The 26,784-nt window shown below is 43.9% G+C and overlaps 1 protein-coding gene across 1 annotated transcript in view; it reads left to right on the top strand.

The window, feature by feature from the left end:
* The window catches only part of USP3 (ubiquitin specific peptidase 3), a 213,358-nt gene that overhangs the window by 67,239 nt on the left and 119,335 nt on the right, over positions 1 to 26,784 (top strand). The window contains exon 2 of the mRNA XM_079912024.1: positions 18,032 to 18,251. The gene's annotated coding sequence lies outside the window, so the exon portion shown is untranslated. The remainder of the gene's footprint in view (positions 1 to 18,031; positions 18,252 to 26,784) is intronic.

Raw genomic sequence — 26,784 nt, 5'->3', positions numbered from 1 at the left:
ACTAAAAGGTTGAGTGTGAGGCATTGTGCATGCAATTACCTGCAAGACAGGCTATTATCCCATTTTACAGATGAAGAAACTGAGGTGGATTAAGGATGAGTAACTTGACTAAGGTCTTGTATCTAGTTAGTGGAGTCCCTGGAATTCTAATTAGTACCTGAGTAGCTAATTTACGGCATGACCTATTCCACCACTCCACTCCACCTTTCAGAGTAGAAGACCTTCTAAATGCTGCTTTAGGCTCAGGCATGTAGCTTAAATGTAGGTCTTTATACCACAATACTGTTTTCATTGGCTTTCCTCCAATATCTAATTCCAGTACATTTTCATCTCTCAGTAAAGAAACCCATATCCATTAGCAGTCACTTCCCATTCTCCTCACCCCAAAGCCTCTTGAAACCATTCATCTACTGTCTGTCTCTGAGGATTTACCTATTCTGGACGTCTCATGTGAATGGAATCATATACCATGTGGTCTTTGGTGGCTGGCTTCTCTCACTTAGCGTATATTTTAAAGGTTCATCCATGTTTAGCATTTAACAGTACTTCATTCCTTTTTATTACCATGTAACATGCCACTGTATGGATATAGCACATTTAAAAAATTGTTATTGAAGTATAGTTTCTGTACAATGTTCTATAAGTTACAGGTGTACAATATAGTGATTCACAATTTTTTTTTTTTTGGCTGCACTGCACGGCATGTGGGATCTTAGTTCCCCGACCAGGGATCAAACCCATGCCCCCTGCAGTGGGAGTGCGGATTCTTTTTTTTTTTTTTTTTTTTTTTTTTTTTTTTTTTTTTTGCGGTACGTGGGCCTCTCACTGCTGTGGCCTCTCTCGTTGCGGAACACAGGCTCCGGACGCGCAGGCTCAGCGGCCATGGCTCACGGGCCCAGCTGCTCCGTGGCATGTGGGATCTTCCCGGACCGGGGCACGAACCCGTGTCCCCTGCACCAGCAGGCGGACTCTCAACCACTGCATCACCAGGGAAGCCCGGGAGTGCGGATTCTTAACCTCTGGACCGCCAGGGAAGTCCCCACAATTTTTAAAGCTTATACTCCATATATAGTTATTATGAAAGGTTGGCTATATTCCCCATGTTGTACAATATATCCTTGTAGCTTATTTTATACCTAATAGTTTGTACCTCTTGCTCCCCCACCCCAGTCTTGCTCCTCCTCACTGGTAACCACTGGTTTGTTCTCAGTATCTGGAGCACATTTTGTTTATCCACTTACCAGTTGATGGACATTTAGGTTGTTTCTAGTTTTTGGTTATTACGGATAATGCTGCTATAGACATTGGTATACAAGTTTTGTGTGGACACAGGCTTTCACTTCTCTTGGATTCATGCCTAGGAGTGGAATTTGCTGGGTAACGCTGTGTGTAACTTTTTGAGGAACTGCCTGACTGTTTTCAAAGAATATTTTCACCATTTTGATACAGTATGAGATTTAAACGAGATCAGAATTTAGTCGAAGAAACCCAGGGAGCGTGGAACTAAACAGACAAGAATAGAAGTCATTCTGTGAACTTTAACCCAAACTACATCTGACTGTCTAGTTACTCAAGAGTAGACAGAAAACAAATTTGAACAGAACCTGGGAAAGACAGTCGTCTAAGAGCCTGTGACTGTTGATAACAGAGCCCACGACCCAGCAGCCCTGGGCCCAAGTCTCTCCTTGCCGCTAATTCACTGTGTGACCTTGGGCAAGAGCCTTCTTTCTGGCCTGTTTTCTCAACTATAAAATGAGAATTTGCATCTGAATGTGCTCTAGCTGCCTACAGTTCGGTGTCAGTCCTCGCGCATGCTCAGGGAGGTCCTGTGCCTTTCCTGGGGCCCGAAAAACCTCGGGGAATTGCTGGAATTACAGGTGCACCCAAGGACCTTTCGGGAATGATGACAAGTGAGAGGCTTTCCCAGTCACGTGCTCAGTGACAGGCAGTCTGACACCACCGGGACAGAGGTTGCTCAGCTACTGTAAACTGAATCACGTGGGCACCCAGTTCCTGGATACTGTGAAAGTGAGAATGCAGTTCACCTGCTTAGAAAGAATAAGATAGTAGCAATGGCAACCACCGCACCAAACTCCACTTTTAAGCTTTGCTTTTGAAAAATAACATTTATTATGTGTTCATTATAAAAGTAACATGTGCTCATTATAGAAAAAGTTAAAACATAGAAAAAAGTAATGATGAAAATAAAAATCAAGTATAATACTACCATCCAAAAATAACCACAGTTTACACTTTGATGTTGGTTTTTCTATTCTTATCTTCATATTTGTAGTTACTAAATTGGTATTATACTCTATACATGTTTTGTTTCCACTTATTCCGTGTCATTAAAGAGTCTTCAGAAACTTGATATTAATAATTACAGACTATTCCATTATGTAGATATACTATTGTTTATTTAACTACTCATTTATTATTAGATATTTATAGAGGGAGGGGTTCCCTAAGGTTTGTCTCTAAAAATAAATGAGGGTCATGTTTGTTTCAGGAATCCCAGACCCCCTGGCATTCAAAGCCCTTCACAATTTAACTCCATGCTGTCTTTCCATCCTCAGCTGCCTGAAACTCCAGTGCAGGGCAGACGTTTAGCCTGTGTGCACGGATGGAGCTGTCCTGTTTGTAAAAATACTAAAATACTTCAGCAGAGGGTTAAATTGCGAGGAAGCCATCTCTGACTGCTGTTCTGAGCACGCCACCACAACCTCAGCATCCCTCCTCCACCCCAGTGCCTCTGCAGGGACCTCCCCTCAAACCCAGCAACTGAGACTACTTGGCCAGTAAGCATTAGGACTGCTTAGTGCCTGGTCTTTACCAGTGTTAACTCTGGACTTCCACACCTTCTCCAGGTGGCCCTTTGTTTACACTGCTTCCTCCACCTAGAAAACAGTTCTCATTCCTTGATATCTTGCCAATCTTTCAAAACCTAATTCAAGTCCCACCTTCTCCATGAAAATTTATCCAGCAACTCCGGCTCAGTCTGATCTCTTGGTCCTATGAATTCTTCCAGTCTTGGTTTCTTATGTTATAGTTATTTCTGCCTTCAGAATACTATTGACATAGCATTTGCATTTCTTTTTTTGTTGTGTTTTGTTGAATTTTATTTTATTTATTTTTTTATACAGCAAGTTCTTATTGGTCATCAATTTCATACACATCAGTGTATACATATCAATCCCAATCTCCCAATTCATCCCGCCACCACCCCCACCCCCAGCCGCTTTACCCCTTTGGTGTCCATACGTTTGTTCTCTAATCTCAACTTCAGCCCTGCAAACCTGTTCATCTGTACCATTTTTCTAGGTTCCACAGATATGCGTTAATATACGATATTTGTTTTTCTCTTTCTGACTTACTTCACTCTGTATGACAGTCTCTAGATCCACCCATGTCTCTACAAATGACCCAATTTCGTTCCTTTTTATGGCTGAGTAATACTCCATTGTATATACGTACAACATCTTCTTTATCCATTTGTCTGTCTACAGGCATTTAGGTTGCTTCCATTACCTGGCTATTGTAAATAGTGCTGCAGTGAACACTGGGGTGCATGTGTCTTTTTGAATTATGGTTTTCTCTGGGTATATGCCCAGTAGTGAGATTGCTGGATCATATGATAATTCTATTTTTAGTTTTTTAAGGAACCTCCATACTGTTCTCCATAGTGGCTGTATCAATTTACATTCCCACCAACAGTGCAAGAGGGTTCTCCACACCCTCTCTAGCATTTGTTGTTTGTAGATGTTCTGATGATGGCCATTCTAACTGGTGTGAGGTGATACCTCGTAGTTTTGATTTGCATTTCTCCAATAATTAGTGATGCTGAGCAGCTTTTCATGTGCTTCTTGGCCATCTGTATGTCTTCTTTGGAGAAATGTCTATTTAGGTCTTCTGCCCATTTTTGGACTGGGTTGTTTGTTTTTCTAATATTGAGCTGCATGAGCTGTTTATATATTTTGGAGATTAATCCTTTGTCCATTGATTTGTTTGCAAATATTTTCTCCCATTCTGAGGGTTGTCTTTTCATCTTGTTTATGGTTTCCTTTGCTGTGCAAAAGCTGGAAGTCTCATTAGGTCCCGTTTGCTTATTTTTGTTTTTATTTCCATTACTCTAGGAGGTGGGTCACAAAGGATCTTGCTGTGATTTATGTCAAATAGTGTTCTTCCTGTGTTTTCCTCTAAGAGTTTTATAGTGTCCGGTCTTACATTAAGGTCTCTAATCCTTTTGAGTTTATTTTTGTGTATGGTGTTAGGGAGTGTTCTAATTTCATTCTTTTACATGTAGCTGTTCAGTTTTTCCAGCACCACTTATTGAAGAGACTGTCTTTTCTCCATTGTGTATCCTTGCCTCCTTTGTCATAGATTAGTTGACCATAGGTGTGTGGGTTTATCTCTGGGCTTTCTACCTTGTTCTATTGATCTATGTTTCTGTTTTTGTGCCAGTACCATATTGCCTTGATTACTGTAGCTTTGTAGTATAGTCTGAAGTCAGGGAGTCTGATTCCTCCAGCTCCGTTTTTTTCCCTCAAGACTGCTTTGGCTATTTGGGGTCTTTTGTGTCTCCATACAAATTTTATGATTTTTTGTTCTAGTTCCGTAAAAAATGCCATTGGTAATTTGATAGGGATTGCATGGAATCTGTAGATTCCTTGGGTAGTAGAGTCATTTTCACAATATTGATTCTTCCAATCCAAGAACATGGTATATCTCTCCATCTGTTGGTATCATCTTTAATTTCTTTCATCAGTGTCTTATAGTTTTCCGCATACAGGTCTTTTGTCTCCCTAGGTAGGTTTATTCCTAGGTATTTTATTCTTTCTGTTGCAGTGGTAAATGGGAGTGTTTCCTTAATTTCTCTTTTGGATTTTTCATCATTAGTGTATAGGAATGCCAGAGATTTCTGTGCATTAATTTTGTATCCTGCAACTTTACCAAATTCATTGATTAGCCCTAGTAGTTTTAAGGTGGCATCTTGAGGATTCTCTATGTATACTGTCATGTCGTCTGCAAACAGTGACAGTTTTCCTTCTTCTTTTCCAATTTGTATTGCTTTTATTTCTTTTTCTTCTCTGATTGCTGTGGCTAGGACTTGCAAAACTGTGTTTAATAATAGTGGTGAGAGTGGACATCCTTGTCTCGTTCCTGAACTTAGAGGAAATGCTTTCAGTTTTTCACCATTGAGAATGATGTTTGCTGTTGGTTTGTCATATATGGCCTTAATTATGTTGAGGTAGGTTCCCTCTATGCCCACTTTCTGGAGAGTTTTTATCATAAATGGGTGTTGAATTTTGTCAAAAGCTTTTTCTGCATCTATTGAGATGATCATATGGTTTTTATTCTTCAATTTGTTAATATGGTATATCACATTGATTGATTTATGTATATTGAAGAATCCTGCATCCCTGGGATAAATCCCACTTGATCATGGTGTATGATCTTTTTAATGTGTTGTTGGATTCTGTTTGCTAGTATTTTGTTGAGAATTTTTGCATCTATATTCATCAGTGATATTGGTCTGTAATTTTCTTTTTTTGTAGTATCTTTGTCTGGTTTTGGGTCATGGTGGCCTCATAGAATGAGTTTGGGAGTGTTCCTTCCTCCGCAATATTTTGGAAGCATTTGAGAAGGATGGGTGTTGGCTCTTCTCTAAATGTTTGATAGGATTCACCTGTGAACCCATGTGGTCCTGGACTTTTGTTTGTTAGAATATTTTTAATCACAGTTTCAGTTTCATTACTTGTGATTGGTCTGTTCATATTTTGTATTTGTTCCTCGTTCAGTCTTGGAAGGTTATACTTTTCTAAGAATTTGTCCATTTCTTCCAGGTTGTCCGTTTTATTAGCAAAGAGTTGCTTGTAGTAGTTTCTTAGGATGCTTTGTATTTCTGTGGTGTCTGTTGTAACTTCTCGTTTTTCATTTCTAATTTTATTGATTTGAGTCCTCTCCCTTTTGATGAGTCTGGCTAATGGTTTATCAATTTTGTTTGTCTTCTCAAAGAACCAGCTTTTAGTTTTATTGATCTTTGCTATTGTTTTCTTTGTTTCTATTTCATTTATTTCTGCTCTGAACTTTATGATTTATTTCCTTTTACTAACTTTGGGTTCTGTTTGTTCTTCTTTCTCTAGATCCTTTAAGTGTAAGGTTAGATTGTTTGAGATTTTTCTTGTTTCTTGAGGTAGGCTTGTATAGCTATAAACTTCCCTCTTAGAAGTGATTTTGCTTCATCCCATAGGTTTTGGATCGTTGTGTTTCATTGTCATTTGTCTCTAGGTATTTTTTGATTTCCTCTTTGATTTCTTCAGTGATCTCTTGGTTATTTAGTAACGTATGGTTTAGCCACCATGTGTTTGTGTATTTTACGTTTTTTTCCCGTAATTCATTTCTAATCTCATAGCATTGTGGTCAGAGAAGATGCTTGATATGATTTCAATCTTCTTAAATTTACTGTGGCTTGATTTGTGCCCCAAGATGTGATCTATCCTGGAGAATGTTCTGTGCACACTTGAGAAGAAAGTGTAATCTGCTGGTCTTGGATGGCATGTCCTATAAATATCAATTAAATCTATCTGCTAAATCTATCTGGTCTATTGTGTGATTTAAAGCTTCTGTTTCCTTATTTATTTTCATTTTGGATGATCTGTTCATTGGTGTAAGTGAGGTGTTAAAGTCCCCCACTCTTATTGTGTTACTGTCGATTTCCTCTTTTATAGCTGTTAGCAGTTGCCTTATGTTTAGATGTGCTCCTATGTTGGGTGCATATATATTTATGATTGTTATGTCTTCTTCTTGGATTGATCCCTTGACCCTTATGTAGTGTCCTTCCTTGTCTCTTGTAACAGTCTTTATTTTAAAGTATATATTATCTGATATGAGTATTGCTACTCCATCTTTCTTTTGATTTCCATTTGCATGGAATATCTTTTTCCATCCCCTCACTTTCAGTCTGTACGTGTCCCTAGGTCTGAAGTGGGTCTCTTGTAGAAGGCATATTGATGAGTCTTGTTTTTGTACCCATTCAGCAAGCCTGTGTCTTTTGGTTGGAGCATTTAATCCATTCACGTTTAAGGTACTTATTGATATGTATGTTCCTGTGACCATTTTCTTGTTTTAGGTTTGTTTTTGTAAGTCCTTTTCTTCTCTTGTGTTTCCCACTTAGAGTAGTTCCATTAGCGTTTGTTGTAGAGCTGGTTTGGTGGTGCTGAATTCTCTTAGCTTTTGCTTGTCTGTAAAGCTTTTGATTTCTCCATCGAATCTGAATGAGTTCCTTGCTGGGTGGAGTAATCTTGGTTGTATGTTCTTCCCTTTCATCACTTTAAATATATCATGCCACTCCCTTATGGCTTGTAAAGTTTCTGCTGAGAAATCATCTGTTAACCTTATGGGAGTTCCCTTGTATGTTATTTGTTGTTTTTCTCTTGCTGCTTTCAATAATTTTTCTTTGTCTTTAATTTTTGCCAGTTTGATTACCGTGTGTCTCGGCGTGTTTCTCTTTGGGTTTATTCTGTATGGGTCTCTCTGTGCTTCCTGGACTTGGGTGGCTATTTCCTTTCCCATGTTAGGGAAGTTTTTGACTATAATCTCTAAATATTTTCTCGGGTCCTTTCTCTCTCTCTTCTCCTTCTGGGACCCCTATAATGTGAATGTTGTTGCGTTTAATGTTGTCCCAGAGGTCTCTTAGGCTGTCTTCATTTCTTTTCATTCTTTTTTCTTTATTCTGTTCCACAGCAGTGCATTCCACCATTCTGTCTTCCAGGTAACTGATCCATTCTTCTTCCTCAGTTATTCTGCTATTGATTCCTTCTAGTGTAGTTTTCATTTCAGTTATTGTATTGTTCATCTCTTGGTTGTTTGTTCTTTAATTCTTCTAGGTGTTTGTTCTTTAGTTCTCCTAGGTCTTTGTTAAACCTTTCTTACATCTTCTCGATCTTTGCCTCCATTCTTTTTCTGAGGTCCTGGATCATCTTCACTATCATTATTCTGAATTCTTTTTCTGGAAGGTTGCCTATCTGCACTTCATTTAGTTGTTTTTCTGGGGTTTTATCTTGTCCCTTCATCTGGTACATAGCCCTCTGCATTTTCATCTTGTCTGTCTTTCTGTGAATGTGGTTTTTGTTCCACAGGCTGCAGGATTGTAGCTCTTCTTGCTTCTGCTGTCTACCCTCTGGTGGATGAGGCTACCTGAGAGGCTTGTGCTAGTTTTCTGATGGGAGGGACTGGTGGTGGGTAGAGCTGACTGTTGCTCTGGTGGGCAGAGCTCAGTAAAACTTTAGTTGGCTTGACTGTTGATGCATGGGGCTGGGTTCCCTCCCTGTTGGTTGTTTTGCCAGAGGCAACCCGACACTGGAGCCTACCTGGGCTCTTTGGTGGGGCTGATGGCAAACTCTGGGAGAGCTCACCTTAAGGAGTACTTCCCATAGCTTCTGCTGCCAATGTCCTTGTCCTTGTGGTGAGCCACAGCTGCCCCCCGCCTCTGCAGGAGACCCTCCAACACTAGCAGCTAGGTCTGGTTCAGTCTCCTATGGGGTCACTGCTCCTTCCCCTGGGTCCCGATGCACACACTTCTTTGTGTGCGCCCTCCAAGAGTGGAGTCTCTGTTTCCCGCAGTCCTGTCAAAGTCCTGCAGTCAAATCCCACTAGCCTTCAAAGTCTGATTCTCTAGAAATTCCTCCTCCCATTGCTGGACCCCCAGGTTGGGAAGCCTGATGTGGGTCTCAGAACCTTCACTCCAGTGGGTGGACTTTTGTGATATAAGTGTTCTCCAGTTTGTGAGTCACCCACCCACCAGTTACGGGATTTGATTTTATTGTGATTGCGCCCCTCATACCGTCTCATTATGGCTTCTTCTTTGGATGCGGGGTATCTTTTTGCTGAGTTCCAGTGTCTTCCTGTCGATTATTGTTCAGCAGTTAGTTGTTATTCCGGTTCTCTCGCAAGAGGGAGTGAGCGCACGTCCTTCTACTCCACCATCTTGACCCAGTCTGTCTGGATCGGGTTGTTTGTTCTTTTAATATTGAGCTGCATGAGCTGCTTGTATGTTTTGGAGATTAATCCTTTGTCACTTGCTTCATTTGCAAATATTTTCTCCCATTCTGAGGGTTGTCTTTTTGTCTCGTTTATGGTTTCCTTTGCTGTGCAAAAGCTTTAAGTTTCATTAGGTCCCATTTGTTTATTTTTGTTTTTATTTCCATTTCTCTAGGAGGTGGGTCACAAAGGATCTTGCTGTGATTTATGTCAAGGAGTATTCTGCCTGTGTTTTCCTCTAAGAGTTTTATAGTGTCTGGCCTTACATTTAGGTCTTTAATCCATTTTGAGTTTATTTTTGTGTATGGTGTTAGGGAGTGTTCTAATTTCATTCTTTTACATGTAGTTGTCCAGTTTTCCCAGCACCACTTATTGAAGAGGCTGTCTTTTCTCCATTGTATATTCTTGCCTCCTTTATCAAAAATAAGGTGACCATATGTGTGTGGGTTTATCTCTGGGCTTTCTATCCTGTTCCATTGATCTATATTTCTGTTTTTATGCCAGTACCATACTGTCTTGATTACTGTAGCTTTGTAGTATAGTCTGAAGTCAGGGAGTCTGATTCCTCCAGCTCCATTTTCCTTTCTCAAGATTGCTTTGGCTATTCGGGGTCTTTTGTGTTTCCATACAAATTGTGAAATTTTTTGTTGTAGTTCTGTGAAAAATGCCATTGGTAGTTTGATAGGGATTGCATTGAATCTGTAGATTGCAGTAAAGCTATTTCTTAAAAGCAAGAGAATGATGAACAGGAAATGAGGACAGTAGAGTGAAGAGAATGCAGCAGCAAAGGATAAGTGGGAGCATTGCAGGTGACATTTTTCCTTAAGCTTTGTATGCGATTTGTTTTATTATTCTTTAAATTGTACTTACATGTTATATATATATTCTTGTATGAGTGAACTTTTTGCCAAAAAAAAAAAAAAAAAAAAAACCCTCTCTTTTAAGAACAAGACCTGGGTTTTTTAAAGGGCAGTCAGACCACTATCAGAAGGTATTTTCTATGTAGCTGAAATTCATACTAGCTGGGCTGCAGGTACAATAAGATCAGGGGACATTAACACAGGGGGCTTTCCCCATTCCAGGATTTACTGCACAAATGCTGCCAATAAAATATAGCAAAGAACAAACTGAGGGGCTGAAATTGTGCATGACAATGAATTAGAACTTACTGCTATACCCTAGTAGCCCCTCTGTGAATTTTTCACAGTGTTTCACAATTTATAAAAACTTTAATATAAGTTAACTCTGTCAGTTCCCATAGTGCCCCTGAGAGGTAGCCAGAGAAGGTTATTTTTATGCCTATGGTGAAGAGAAAGAAACCATGTCACAGAGAGGTAATGTGACTTGCCTGAAGACACACAGCCAGGATTGTGTCTAAGAACTCCTGGTCAAGTGCTCCTCTTACCTCAGCTGCTGCCTCTCTGTTGAGTGTGGTAGACAGAGATTCTGCCCCACATCCTGCACCACACCTCCCTCCCACCACATCTTTCCTGGGAATGGGTCAGCCTGCCCTGGGCCCTGGCCCCTTGCACCCCCCTTCGAAGACTACTCTCTTCTCTGGTCCTGAGTTATATTCCCCTGTGTCCCAATCAGTAGGAGTCTTCTATTTCTTCTTCTCTAAGGAATTGTTCCAGACACTCATTTTCCTTGTCTTTGTTACAGCCCCTCTACATGGATTTCTATCTCCCGCCTACTACAGTTGACCCTCAGTATCTGCAGGGGATTGGTTCTAGAACCACCATCCCCCCCTCCGCCAGAATACCAAAATCTGCGGATCCTCAGGTCCCTCATATAAAATTGCAAAGTACAGCCAGCCCTCTGTATTGGCGGATGCGGGACCCACAGTGGCAGAGTGCTGACTACAATACGTCATCAGTTTGTTGACACCTGTCCAGGCTTGAACATCTGTGGGATGGCGCCCTGGGCACACAAATCCTACAGATGGCCCTATAGGGTGCAGTTGTTCTCAATGGGAAACATATATGAGTAGTTTGAAAAAGCTCCCAGGTGATTCTGATTGGCCGTTCCATTCCTCATTGAGAATCAGTGAGACAGTGACATCTTCGCTTTGGGAGCTGGTCGAATTAGTTACTTAACCTCTCTGAGCCTCCTTTCCAAATCTGTTACTCCATAGGTGTTTTTAAGAAATTAAATGAGGTAGTGCCTACTACAGGGTATGTGTTAATGAAATGTTATTTCCCGTCATCTAATCATCCCAGAAAAAAGTAGTGATAGGTTAAACCAAAAAGCCTTACCGACAGTCAGAATAGCTCACCCTCACACAGGTCCCATTTCTAACATTTGCTGTCTTCTTTCAGAAGAAGGACTTGTGCTCTGGAAAAGTATTTTAGCTACTGCTCAGAACCCTGCATGGTGCAATACTTTGAGTTAGAGAGGAAAGGCCCGGAGTTCTTGTTGGAAGCTATGTAGAAAAAGGAAACTAACTCCCAGCACAGAAAGCATTCCCAGAGCTGTGCTCCAGAAATCATCCAGGCTGGGAGGTGGCCAATTTCCATGCAGGGGATAGGGGAGGGTCAGGAAGGAGGGAATCACAGGTTCATTTACATTCAGGACACAGGAAAGATGCAAGGGGAGTCAGTAGCTGGGGGTCTAGTTTGCTGTGTGAGTTTAGGCAAGCCACTTCACTTCTCCAGGCCAGGGGTTTGGACCATGGACCCTTCCAACCTCAAGGACACTCTGTATTTCTTCAGAGTCACTAGGAAACAAATTAACTCTCCAGTCACATAATTTTCATTTGCATTATTGTAACCTAGGCTGATGTCCAACTCTTTTTCATAAACAGTGGGAAATCATGTCATTTCCACTACCAAGTCAAGCACAGCCAAGGGTTACAGAATCTCTTTTCTCACTTTGTAGCTCTGGGCAGCAGAAGAGACTTGCACTTTAGATTCTGAAACAGCTGAGCTTTCTTAGGAAGACCCCATTAGGAGTTATTAACCCAGTTATTAAAGCAGTAAGTACCTTTCTCACATCCTGGGCTGCAATACTGCAATCTTCTATTGCTGTTCTCTAGGAAAAGACATCAAACAAGATACTCATTCAAAATTTTAACCACAATATGAACAGACATTTCACATGAGCAATTATAAATAGTCACGTGCAAAAAAGAACCTGCCTACTGGTATCCAGAGAAAAGCAGATTAAAGGAAATTTGGGACCCCATTTAAAAATGTAATTCTCGGGCTTCCCTGGTGGTGCAGTGGTTGGGAGTCCGCCTGCCGATGCAGGGGACGCGGGTTCATGCCCCGGTCCGGGAAGATCCCACAGACCGCGGAACGGCTGGGCCCGTGAGCCATGGCCGCTGAGCCTGCGCGTCTGGAGCCTGTGCTCCGCAACGGGAGAGGCCACGACAGTGAGAGGCCTGCGTACCGCAAAAAAAAAAAAATGTAATTCTCAAAAATGTGTAAAAGCAACAGTATTCAATGTACCTGATGTTGCAGCAAAAGTGACTCACGGATATAATATTGGTGGCATTGTATTGTAAATTAGTAACAGCTCTTTTGGGAAGCAATATGGCAACACATAGGATGAACCATATTCATGATCATTGAGAAGGAATGCAATAAAAATCTGCATGAAGAAGTTAATGTCAGCAATATCTATTATAGCAAGAAAAGAAAAAAAATTATGAGTCTAAGCTTAGGGGACTTGCTACATAGATTATGATACAGGTACACACTTGTCTCTTATAGAGCTACAAGGATAATTATGAAGATCGAGTAGCAACATAGAGAAGTGTTTATTGGGAGTGAAACGTGTCTAACTTCAGAATACCAGGTGTTATGATTATAGCTCTGTAAAAATGTGCACACAAGTGTACAAGGGCTGGAAGGTGTTGAAATAAAAATAGCTACAGTGTTTGGAAGGTGAAATACTGTGTTTTAAGTTTTTCAGCTTAGATGTCATTTTGTCTTCAATTAAATAAGTAGAAGAAAGTATATCAGTTAGAAAAGAATCTTATTCCTAAACTTCCCCACTAGACAAGGAGAGCAGGGACCCTGCCTGTCTTGTTCAAGGTTGTTTATCAAAGCACATGTCTGGCACGTGGTAGGTGCCCTGTAAGTATTTGTGGGCTGATTGACCACTGCTGTCAGCCTTTCTAAACAGGGTTTAATAAATCACTGATAAAGGCCTCCTGCTTTTGCCAAGATGCCTTTACCAGCACCTTCACAGTCTCCAAAAGTAAAAACAGCTTCCTTTACAGGCAGCTTTTCAAAACCCCGCATCATCTCTCCCCCAGAGTTGCACTGGCAGAAGGAGGACCTCACTTTAAAGCCACCACCGACACCAGGGCCAGTCTAGGTGGGAAGAACCTTTCTTTTCTTTGGCAGCTTCACCCTTGGGGCAGATCCTCACAGGGACACAAGGGGGAGCAGCTTGATCCCCAAAGTCATCTGGACACTAACTCTTTACACCAGGAGGTGGCAGCCTACGCGCTTCCTTACGGCGAAGGGCCCTTTGACAGTTCATCGTTCAGAGTCCTCCCATGGTGAGGGCGTGACAAGGGTGGCCAGGCCTCGGGCCAAAGTCAGGAACAGATGGAGGCAATCAGTGCCTGCTGTGCCTGGTGCTGTGAGAGATGGCATCTCCCCCATTTTACACTTGGGGAAACCAAGGCCCAGACAAGCTAAGAGACTGCCAAGTCCCCAACCCCTAGTAGAGTAACATTGCCCAGAGCTGAGCCCAGCTCTCCTTACTCCAGTGCCCACCCTCTTTCCATTACACCATGTGCCTTCCGGTCCCCTGGCAACAGTAGTCTGAAAAAGTAGGCAAGGATGTTTCTAAACCTTTGGTTAAATGCTATTTATTCATTCATTCATTTATTGTTGTTGTTGAAAGTCTGCTTATTTCCCAATTTTAATTCTAATCAATTGCAAGAACTTCTTAACCAGAAATATAGTTCCTGCGCTAAGGAAGGGAATTTCTGCATAATGATGCCTAATTATTAATTTCCACCATTTATACTTGTCAGGAGTAACCAACAAATAGGCTTTCATTTTTTGAAGTTTAGTGAACAAGTCTACCGTACAATTTCTGCTAAGTTAAATGCTTTTTGTTTATTTATTTTTGGCTGTGTTGGGTCTCCGTTGCTGCACACGGGCCTTCTCTAGTTGCAGCAAGCGGGGGCTACTCTTCGTTGTGGTGCGCGGGCTTCTCATTTTGGTGGCTTCTCTTGTTGCAGAGCACGGGCTGTATGCACGCAGGCTTCAGTAGTTGTGGCACACGAACTCCGTAGCTGTGGCGCACGGGCTTAGTTGCTCCGTGGCATGTGGGATCTTCCCGGACCAGGGCTCGAACCCATGTCTCCTGCAGTGGCAGGCGGATTCTTAACCACTGTGCCACCAGGGAAGTCCCTTAAATGCTTTTCAAATCACCATGCAAATTATCAAATTGATCCTATCCTTTGACCTTGAAATACCACTTTGGGAAATGTGTTCCAAGGAAACAAAAATATGCAATATATATTTATAAATATATACATTTTATGTATTTTGAAATATAAAAGAAAAAAACAAAGGTGCATACAGAGATGTTTAGATCTGAGCTTCATATTGCATTTAAAACTGGAAGTGGGGCTTCCCTGGTGGCGCAGTGGTTGGGAGTCCGCCTGCCGATGCGATGGACGCGGGTTCGTGCCCCGGTCCGGGAAGATCCCACATGTCGCGGAGCGGCTGGGCCCGTGAGCCATGGCCGCTGAGCCTGCGCGTCCGGAGCCTGTGCTCCGCCACGGGAGAGGCCACAACAGTGAGAGGCCCGCGTACCGCAAAAAAAAAAACAAAAAACTGGAAGTGGCCCAAATGCCTGACCACGGGCAGAAGCTGGGAGGATCTTGCTGTAGTCATTACACTGACACTGAGAATGGTCATTGTGAAGATTGGAGCCGATGTCCAGCACATCACACGGGCACTATCATACTGGACATTAAAATATTAAAATAGAAAAAGTAATAAAAGCAAAAATAAACAAGTGGGACTGTATCAAACTAAAATGCTTCTGCACAGCAAAGGAAACAGTCAACAAAATGAAAAGGCAACCTACTGAATGGCAGACAATATTTGCAAATCACATATCTGGTAAGGGGTTAGTATCCAGAATATTTAAAGAACTCATACAACTTAATAGAAAAATACAAACAAACTGATTTTAAAATGGGCAGAGATGAGTAGACATTTTTCCAAAGAAGACATACGGGTGGCCAATGAAAAGATGCTTCACATCACTAATCATTGGGGAACTGAAAATCAAAATCAAAATGAGATATCACCTCACACCTATCAGAATGGCTGTTATTAAAAAGACAAGAAATAAGTATTGGTGAGGATGTGGAAAAAAGGGAGCTCTTGTGGACTGTTGGTGGGAATGTAAATTGATACACCCTCTACGGAGAACAGTATGGAGGTTCCTTAAAAAACTAAAAATAGAACTACCATATGATCCAACAATTCCACTTCTGTGTATATATCCAAAGAAAATGAAAACACTAAGTTGATAAGATATTTGCACCTCCATGTTTATTGCATTACTTATAGTAGTCAGGACATGGAAATAACCCAAATATCCATTGACGGATGAATGAATAAAGAAGATGCAATATATATATACATATAAAATGGACTGTTTTTCAGCCATAGAAAATGAAATCTTGGCATTTAGGACAACATGGATGTAGGACAACATGGATGGACCTTGAGGACATTACGCTAAGTGAAATAAATCAGACAAAGACAAATACCACGTGATCTCATATGTGGAATCTAAAGAACAAAAACAAATAACCCAAGCTTATAGACACAGAGAACAGATTGGTGGTTGCCAGAGGTGGGAGTTGGGGGCGGTGGGCAAAATGAGTGCAGGGGGTCAAAAGGTACAAACTTCCAGCTATAAAATAAGTCACCAGGATGTAACACATGGCATGGTGACTGTAGTTGCTAACAGTATCTTGCATACTTGAAAGTTGCTAAGAGAGATCTTAAAAGTTCTCATCACAAGGCAAAAAAAAAAAGATAAAACTAGTCACTAAGTAAGGTAACACATGTTAACTAGACTTATTATAGTGATCATTTCACAATGTATACAAATATCGAATCATATTGTACACATAAAACTAATGTTATAGATCAATTATACCTCAATAAAAAATAAATTTTAAAAAATTCTTAAGTAATTCCATATCAGTTGGCAAATAGTAGGGACTGAGTGTCCCCCCCAGCCTCCCTGACCCCTCCACTAGGGTCTTCCTAGATCTCCCCATCCATCAACTAAATGTGAAATTGCCTGGTGCAGAAGGACCCTCCAGGACCGTACACTGTGCAGTGGTCAGTACACATCCTAGAACCAGTTATTAAATATTTTTAAACCTCCCCTGGCTAAGATTCTGTACCTTTACAAAAAGGGACCTTATTTTGGAATGAGACAAGAGATACAGGGATAGATAAAGAGAGACATTATATGACTTAATAAGGAAAATGAAGTAGAACTTGATATAATGAATACAGTTGGCCCTCCCTGTCTGTGGGTTCCAAAGTCAATTCATTTTATGTAAGAGACTTGAGCATCCTCGAATTTTGCTATCCACGGGGATGCTGGAACCAATAACCCGTGGATCATGAGGGAGGATTCTATAAGGAATAGCAATGACACAAACTTGTATTTGCATAAACAAGACAAGAGTCTGTAAATATTCTGTAAATGAGGGAAACACCCTTTCCCCCTCTTTGCTTCTTTGAAGAAAATTGCAGGGTTTTTTTCACTCTCCTCCTACCCTTCTGACAACGAAGTAGTTTGGGGAAGGCTGAACCTGGAGGTGATCTGGATGGTAGCAGAGCAAATCTAGATTCCCTGAGCCAGACATGGCAGCTTATCCCTCTGGCCAAGGGGTGGATCTGCATCAGCTGGCGATGTAGTTCAGGCCGGGGAGGTGGAAGGGAAGTTGGCTGGGAAGATTATAGCAAGCCTTTCTTTTCCCATCTAAAGGGACCATGACAGGAACATCCCCTTTGTTTCCTTTGAGGATATCTTGCTTAAAACTAAAGGCAAGGGCTTCCCTGGTGGCACAGTGGTTGAGAATCTGCCTGCTAATGCACGGGGACACAGGTTCGAGCCCTGGTCTGGGAGGATCCCACCTGCCACGGAGCAACTGGGCCTGTGAGCCACGACTGCTGAGCCTGGGTGTCTGGAGCCTGTGCTCCGCAACAAGAGAGGAGGCGACAGTGAGGGGCCCGCGCACCGCGATGAAAAATGGCCCCCGCTCGCCGCAACTAGAGAAAGCCCTCACACAGAAACGAAGACCCAACACAGCCAAAAACAAATAAATAAATTTATTTAAAAAAAAAAAAACTAAAGGCAAACATCTTGCATCCCCAAAGGGAAAGCTAAGGGAATTTCAGGGAATAAAAATCTTAGCCATGACATCTTTGAACTGCTGAATGAATCACCCCTGAAGGTGCTCTACTACTAGCCTTCTTGTTATTGTTCAAGCACTTTAGCTGGATTTGCTGGTATTTGCAGAGTCCCACTAGAATGTAGGCTATTTGTTTACTACTGTATTTGTATGATCTATGACACTGCCTGGTACGTAGCAGACCCACCATAAATATTTGTTGAAGGGATAAATGAATAAAAAGCATCCTCATTGATGTAGGAGGGTATTCAGTTTTCCAATGGTCTTGGTGTTAGATTTTTCTGTTTAAGTTTAAAAAATATCCAGTCATGTTGTTGACCATCTATTGTCTCCAGTGCCTAAATGTTATGGGAAGAGGAAGACCTGGATTTGAATCTGGATCTGCTAGTTACCAGTCAAGTGTCCCCAGGCAAATTCTTCATCTTCTCTGAACACAACTGTAAAATGAGCACTACTACTAAATTATAGGGTTGCTGTGAGGCTTAGATGAGAAGTGGCCACAGAGCTGGGCACATGGGAGGGGATCAGTTGGTGTGTGCTTCTCACTTCCCTATATCTCCATATCCTCAGGTACCAGCTGCCACGAAGGCTGAGTTCCTCCTTGACCTTGAGAAGGGCCTCATGGGCCAGGGGAGGAGTCAGACATATCAACAAATCAACCAACTGACCGATGTTAACATCGCCAGAAATGGGACAAAGTGACATCATACAGCTCCTGATATGATACCCTGAGATGAACCCAGCATCACCTCTGGCTACCCTGGCCAAGTCTGCACAGCATGAACCCAAGGTAAGGAAATATCAGACAAACCTAAAATGAGGTACTTTCCACAAAATAACTGGCCTAGATACTTCAAAAATGTCGATTGTCATGAAAGAGCAAAAAAAAAGAACAGGGAACTGTTGTAGATTAAAGAATACTAAAGAGACATAACAACTACATGCAATGATGATCTGGGAATTTTCTTTACTATTAAGGACATTATTGGGATAATTTGTGAAATCTGAATAAGATCTGTATATTAGATAATAATTAGTATCAAAGTTAATTTCCTAACTTTGATCATTATTCTCTAATTACGTAAGAGAATTTCCTTGGTTTTAGAAAACATACACATTGAAGCAGTAGAGGGGTATAATGTCTGAAAATAACTCATAAACTGTTCAGAAAAAAATAAAATTATACACCCGGGGGGGAGAGTGAGAGAGAATGAGGAGAAGGTTAAAGCAAATGTGGGAAAATATTAATATTTAGGGAATCTGGGTGAAAGATGTACAAGAATTCTTTGTCCTATGCTTGCAACTTTGCTTTAAGTTTGAAACTATGTCCAAAAAAAAAAAAATTAAAAAAATTTTTAAAGCAATACTAGAGCCATGTCCGACAGGACACTAGGAATTTGTGGGTTGGAAAAGGAGACTTCCAGGCTGAGTAAAGACCTAGGAAAGTATTCAGGAAGCCGCTAGGTGCTGGCGGGTCCATTTCATACAAAACTGCATTTAAACAGGTTCTGGAAAGAGGTGTCAGAGTCCTCCAAGCAGACAACAGGAGGAAAGGCCCTTCAGTCAGTGGCCAGACGTATGAGAGAGCAGGGCACTAGCAGGCAGAAGTTAGGTGTGGCCGAGGGCGGTAAAGCTGGACATTCAGGTTGGGGACAAATTGCAAAGGATGAGTGCCCTGCCAGGCGTTGGGACTGTATTCTGCAAGCAGGGAGTGGAAGATAAGATCTATGTTGGAGACAGAGGGGAGGATAAATGGAGAAGAGCAGGATGGCAGCCAGGCCACAGGTGACTTGTGCAGTGTCTGGGGAGTGAAAGAAGATGCCAAAGGCCCAAATGATAGCCCTTTGGCCAAAACGAGAAGGGTGATATGTACGTTCCCCCCACCCCCCAACCCATGGGGAAGCAAACTGGCACACCAGTTTTGGTGCTCTGATTGCTGTTTGCTCTGCATTGCAGAGGCCACAGGACATTTGACTCTCCAGCATGGGCAAGCCCCCAGCAGGCTTAGGGGGTGGAGCAGACACTGACGCGCACAGCAGGGGATGGAGGGCCACTAGCCATCTCATAGTGGAAGGCCTTCGCTAAATTCAGAAAACCACCTCCGTTCCCTGTCCTGGCCAGCGTGGTCTCTTCCCGTCCCTTCAGTGCCCGATTTCCCAAGATTCCATTGGGCTACCCAAGGGACTGTTATGGCCGGTTCTGCCATGTTTCCACCCCAGGAGGCTAAAGGCCTGGCCACAAATTCAGTTCCTTTTATTGCACAACAGTTGGGCATTTTCGAATCAAATTGAGCCAATCCATTCATTCAACATTCAACAAATATTTGCCGGGTGCTACTGTGTGCTTAAGGGACTTATCTAAGTGGAAAGGGGAAGTGGGTAGGGCGGGAACATGGCTGGGTTATATTGTAACGAGAGTGGTTTTCCCCTTGGCGTTTCATTTGGTATATCCGAATTAGATATTTGTTTCTCATCAAATTTGAAAGGAATTGTTGTCTTTAAGTCACTCCTAGCCTAATGAGGATGCAGCCCAGCACCAAGTGGCACTAAGGGGCATTCCGAGCAGCGTAGTAAACACTCACGGAGCCAGATGATCCCCGTGTGGCCTGACTCGTGCCAGGGCCTCTTCGTAGTCAGGGTGGTTCTGATGACAGTGATGATGATGAGCAGCTCCTGTGTGCCAGGCACTCTGCTAAATGCTTTCTGCACGTTCTCTCCAAACCTAACCACTTAATCCTGAGAGGTAGATATTTTATGCTTGAGGAAACTGGTTCAGAGAGATCGATGGATTTGTCCAAGGCCACACAGCCACTTGGGGGCAGAGTCTGGATCTGAACTCAGACCTTCTTGTCTCTAAAGGTTACGACCATTCCGGTGTTGTGCCCCTTCCCACCGCTTCGAAATGGGAAGGAAGTTTCAGGTAAATGACTAAAAGCATCCCCCAAGGCGACGGTTCTCAAACCTTAGCAAGAATCAGCGACACCCAGAGGGCTTATTAGAACACAGATGGCTGAGTCCGTGTTGAGGTGTCTGAGGTGGGGCCTGCTGATCTGTATCGCTAACAAACCCAGGTGATGCCCACGCCGCTGGTGCTGGGATTGCTCTCAGGACCACTGCCCGTAGGGAGAGCAGCGAGTTGACTCTACTGGTCCCCCACTCCTCCCCCACCCCTCTGTTAAGTTCGGCGTCTGCACAATCTTGCCATTTCCCCCGTCTGAAGAGGAGGCCGAGGCTACTGCTGCCTCCCTTCTGCTGTCTCCCTGGGAACCTGTGTTGGGCGGCAGGAGCGCAGAGCGTCCCTGGCTGAGCCCTCTGCTCCCAGCTGCGCACAGACTCATCTGCTCTCGGGTCACTGCCCTCTCTCTCTGAGCTCCACCGTCGTTCCCAGGCTTCCCGAGCTTTCGTTCACTTGTTGATTCTCTGCCAACCGACCCTGCTCTCCTCTCCTCGGTCAGGTGTGGTGTGTGAGCTCTGATCTCCTACAGCCCCTCCTGAGCTGCAGGGAACATGGGACGCAGAGGTCGTCTCTGTCACCCGAGATCCTTGTTCCTCTGGGAAGATAAACTTTCTAGCAGCTTGGTAAACTTCCCAAGTTATAGTTTAACATGGGAACATGTGTTTCAAAGGCTCATGGACTTTTAGACTTGGAAAAGCCTTAGCTGAAAGGAGGAGAAGAAGGAAACGAACACTTACTGAGAATCTGCCATGTGTCAGCACAAGGCCAGAGGCTTAGTGTGTGTCACAGTATTTACTCTTCACAGTGATCCTGTGAGTTCTGTGTGTGTGTGTGTGTGTGTGTGTGTGTGTGTGTGTGTGTGTTTTAATCTCCATGAATAGTAGAGAAAACTGAGATTCTAAGAAGTTCAGCAGCTGGTCCTGACCACACAGCTAGTTAGCAGCTAAGCCAGGATGCAACCCCAGGTCTGCCCCTGCTCTTTCCACCACCACTGACCCATCAGTTCACGTCATTGGTGTTCTCTCTAACTCTGAGATAAATTTACTGGGTTTTGAGCCACACATGAGGCCCAAAGGCTGGCCTTCTAAGACAAACCCTGGGTCAGTCACGCAGTGGTCAGTGCTGGGGATGCTGCCAGGGGGTGGGAGGAGGAGGTGAGGAGAGAGGCCACGATCAAGCGCTGGGTGAGCAGGGGGAAGCTGCCAGGAGTCTGGGGGAGTTGGTAGCAACTCTCCGCCTGGGAGCAGGCAAAGGCAAACGGGATTGCAGGAGTCTCCAAAGAAGCAGCAGCAGCCAGACCCTCAGCTCAGGCCAAGCTAATGGCTGTGCTGCTCTGAAGAGCCAGGTGCCAGCCTTCCTGGTCAGGCTGTGGGCCTGTGTAAAGGCAGCTTCTGTCCGGCACATCTGTCAAGTGCCTACTTTTGTGCCCAGCATGGTGAGGTGTTGAGGCTACACTTAAAAAAATAAACAAATAAAGCATCCTTGTCATCAGAGAGCTCACAGTTTGGGAACAGGTGCAAGCAGCTAATAAGACCCAGCCAGATAAATATGGTTTTTAACATGGTGCTTTGGAGCTTAGAACACCTGTTCGCATATACATAGGCTGTCCAGGGACCCTCACAGGGACACTGCCGCAGGGGAGAGAGGAAGGGCACTGTGCCGATCGTTCGGCCCTTCCACATCCGATGCTTCGTGGACCCTCGGCACACCCCACGGGGCCCACAGAAGAGGGAGTCCTGACTGCCCCTTGGTGTGTGGGTGAGGCTTCCCAGAAGGATAGTGTTCAGCTGGGCTTGGAGAGATAGATAGGAGTCCTTTATGCAGAAAAGAGAAAGAGGAGGTTACTGTACTGCCAGTTCTTATACTATGATTTTGGTGCCGTAGGCACTTTCAGCTGCCAGGAGCAGGGCTTGAGCTGGGCCTCTCAGCCTCTTCCATTATGATCTGAAAAGCCCTAACTCTTTGGTCCGTCTTCCTGTGGCAGCTCCCTTCAGGAGAGCCAGAAGGTCTAAGGTGCTGGCCAGCAAGCAGAGGCTGGTGGGTGTGCTTACAGCTGATGAGGGCTGGCTTGGGAACAAAAGTTAAGACTGACTTTTCTCTCTCTCTCTGCCATCCATTTTTCTTCAATGACTGTCTTCCTAGAGTCTGTCATGTAATGACTGTGACAGGACCAGGGACAAACGAGGGAGGAGCCGTCAACCATGCCTGTCATCTGTCCTCATTAAGTCCCCGAAAGAAAACGTTAGTTGTGAATCAGTGAAAAATCGAGCACGAAGCCAGTGGGGAGGAGATTTAAATGTGTCTCTTAACTAGTGGCGAGTGAGAAAACAAGTTCTGGATTAGAATTCGGCAGAGTGGCTTCACCGTGGGTAGCTGGGGGGCCAGGAGCTAGGAGGACACAGGGAAGGACTCTCAAGAGGATGCTGGGGCTTCCCTGGTGGCGCAGTGGTTGAGAGTCCGCCTGCCAATGCAGGGGACACGGGTTCGTGCCCAGGTCCGGGAAGATCCCACATGTCGCAGAGTGGCTGGGCCCGTGAGCCATGGCCGCCGAGCCTGCGCGTCCGGAGCCTGTGCTCCGTAGCGGGAGAGGCCACAACAGTGAGAGGCCCACGTACCACAAAAAATAAAAAAAAATTAAAAAATTAAAAAAAAAAGAGGATGCTGGACATTAGTTGGGTGGTTGGGAGGGGGAGGGGAGAGCCTCAGGCTGCCAAGTGGTCACCCAGCCGAGCTGGCACTGAGAAGAGCTTTGGAATGAGGGACAACCAATCCTCCACCTCCAACAGACCTGGCTGCTCTCTGGGGTCCTCCGTGGTGCAGTCGGGGTGAATGCTGCCCAAGGAAACCTCATACAGCGCCTGCAGGGCGACCAGCTCTTCAGTGCGGCGCTGACAGAAGCAGGTGGAGAGCCTTGCCCCCCCAGCTCCCGGCAGCAGCCAGATGAGGCCGTGGCCAGGAGCCAGATGGTGATGGCTCGGGCTAGGGGAGTCCCGGCAAAGTTACTGCGAACCAGTTATGCAACCTCCCGCTGTAATCAACCACCGTTTGTCTCCTGGCAAGCCCTCATGCTGCCTAGGCTGGCACAGACACCCTCTGTGTGGAGAAGGAATGACACTGAAGTTATAAACTGCACCGTGACTGAGATTTTAATAACCAGATTGAACTATAAGCCTGGAAAACCTTAAGGGAACCCAAATAAGTTGCTGGCTCTGAGACCGTGGAGGAATCTGGGCCAAGAAGGGTTAATGTAATTATGGGAAGAAAGCTAGTTTCATGTTGGCCCACATAAGGGTGACTATAAAAACTAACCCACCAGACTCAATCTTCACAACAACTCTTGGGGTTATTTTCTTTTTTGCCTTTTAATTGAGGTGACATGCACATGACATGGAATTAAGTATTATAATTGTGTACACTTCGGCGGCATTTAGTACATTCAGAAGATTGTGCAGCCATCACCTTTAGCAAGTTCCAAAGCATTTTCATCACTCCTTGGGGTGGTTTTTTTTTTTTTTTTTTTTTTTTTTTGTGGTACGCGGGCCCCTCACTGCTGTGGTCTCTCCCGCTGTGGAGCACAGGCTCCGGACGCGCAGGCTCAGCGGCCATGGCGCACGGGCCCAGCCGCTCCGCGGCATGTGGGATCTTCCCGGACCGGGGCACGAACCCGTGTCCCCTGCATCGGCAGGCGGACTCTCAACCACTGCGCCACCAGGGAAGCCCTCCTTGGGGTGCTTTTATCCCCTTGTTATGGGTGGAATATTGAGGCCCAGGAAAGTTAAGTGAGTGATCCAAGTTCATCGATGGTAGAAACCAGATTTGAACCCGATCCACTAACTCCCCTGGAAGGAGGGAACATTGTCTTCAGACTTTAGCCTCTGAACTGACTTCCTGTCCTCTAGTCTCCGCTGTCTCCAGTTGCCTTAAACATAATTAGTAGATGCATCTCCTACAGCCAGGCTCTGACAGCATCTTTCCCCATCTCAGCCTCCCAGTGGGTCCTCAGTAGCATCGAAATAAAGGCTGAGCTCCTTTATCCACTGTAAACTTTATGTTGATGCAGTCACCAAGCAACTTGTTTCTTTCCAGTGTGTGGTCCGTGGGAGACGCTCTTGCATCCTCACCTGGCAACTCTGGGATCAGAGGCTGATCCCAGCACAGTCCTTCTCCTTTATCTTGTCTATCAGCTGCTAGCCACCCTACATTCGTCCTTTAGGCTCTTAGGCAGGATCTGACGCCAACGCTGGCTCCCAAAACTAAGAAACACGTATCAGGTTCTCTGAATGTTGCCATTGGAGCCCCCCCTCACTTGACTCAAGGGGAAGGACAGGAACCCCCATCTCTCCACCTTATTATTATTAGCTAAATTATTTTAAAGTCAAATAGTGGATGCAATGCAGATATTAAATATGTTGATGCCAATATATACGTGTTAGTTGAAAAGATATTCACGGTGTATTGTGAGATGCCAAAAGGTAAAATCCTATATATGGTGTATAATTCTGTCTTAGAAAAATATCTATCTATATATAGACAGAACACATATATATGTTTTGAACCCATGCATATATTTGCATAAGAAAAAGGTCTGAAAAGGTATACTCCAAAATGTTAATGATAGTCCTTTCTGGGTGGTATAATATAGAATGACTCTAATTTTTTCCTTTTGCTTATTATTTGCTAAGTGTTTTTTCTGTAAAAACATGGCCTGTAAAAGGAAAAAAATACCAAAGAGGAAAAGGGTTCCTGTAGTGCTTTGTTCACGCACCTCCATGTGGCTTCTATTACAGCTAATTGTGTACATGCGTCTGCTTTCCCCTCACCTTGGGGACATGGATGTCATCTCATTCATTTTCTCTTCTCCATGACATCTCCATGACAAACTCAAGAGTTATTAGCCAGCTAATGAGTGGACTCAGCCCCTTCTCTCTCTAACCCCTCCTGAATGATAGGGCTGGTGTAAGTCTCTGATCTAAGCCCCTCAGGCACCCTCCAGGGAGTTACCCTGATACTTGCAGTGCTGGGTTCCTGAAGTTTCCCCTAGGCAATGGTGCCAATGAGTAAAAGACATACACACAACTACCTCACCTGTTTCCTACCTTTACTAGGCCAAAGTCAGAGGGAGAAACACCAGAAATTCTCCTGTGCTTGTGGGTTTCTTCTCAATATGATTTCATTACTGTAAGGCGATGTCTCATTGCCTGGGCGACCAGGAGGGGGATCTGCACAGAGCAGCCTCCACCTCGACCTTAACTCTATTTTGTTAAACTCCCACTGGCTTCTGAGCTCACTTCACGATTGTGGTTGCAAAATGTAAACATTCTTCAGTTCTGCTGGGTTTTTTTCTCCATCTTGCTTTGTCTCTCTTCCTAAGGAATGGCTGACATGTATAGTTTCTCTTGCATTTTACCAACTAACCTTGATATCTTTCACTCTTCCCATACTGTCTTGTGATCAATATTGTTCAGTCAAAAGAGATGAGTATGGGGACTTCCCTGGTGGCGCAGTGGTTAGGAATCCGCCTGCCAATTCAGGGGACACGGGTTCGATCCTTGGTCCAGGAAGATCCCACGTGCCATGGAGCAACTAAGCCCGTGTGCCACAACTACTGAGCCCGCGTGCCACAACTACTGAAGCCTGCACGCCTAGAGCCCGTGCTCCGCAACAAGAGAAGCCACCAAAATGAGAAGCCCGCACACTGCAACAAAGAGTAGACCCCGCTCGCCGCAGCTAGAGAAAGTCTGCACACAGCAAAGATACAATGCAGAGAAAAAAAAAAAAAAACATAGATGAGTATGTATTTTCAAGGTGTGAACCAGAATGTCAGAATTGGACATTTCCAGTTGAGAGAATGTTGGCGGGGACAGCTTTAACTATGTTTGTTTTTCCCCCTTGATTTACATTTTTTCCCTTGGTTTTCCTTTTCCAGCTCCATAGAGGCACAAACACACGTTTCTAAACTACACTGTAGGAACAACTCTCTGTGGCATTGGAACTGAGCAGGACCTTGCAGGGCCCTCCCGGGTACAAAAGCCCCTCCATGTCCCCCGTTTCTTGCTTGTAAGAAAAGGTTTTAGTCTCCTAGGGCTTCCCTGAGTTTCAAAGAGCAGACTCAAGCAGTTACTAATTAGGGAAGAGAGGGAATGCAGAAAGAAAAGAAATGCAGTTAAGCAAGAAAAGTAATGATAATAGTTCAGCAATAGAAGAGTCCTAGCTCCTCCTCAAGGGCTATAGATAATCTGATACACATCTTTGAGTTGTTCTGTAGGAACTAAGACACCCCTCACCCCAACCCACGTGGAGGGTGGCGACTACACACTGAGCACAAGCACGTAGACCCCGGACTACTTAGAACCAAAAGGCTGATGATT

The sequence above is a fragment of the Stenella coeruleoalba genome (genome assembly GCF_951394435.1).
Source record: "Stenella coeruleoalba genome assembly, chromosome: 2".
Classification (NCBI taxonomy): domain Eukaryota; kingdom Metazoa; phylum Chordata; class Mammalia; order Artiodactyla; family Delphinidae; genus Stenella; species Stenella coeruleoalba.
Note: the sequence above shows the minus strand (reverse complement) of the source record. Positions and strands in the feature narration are given on the sequence as shown.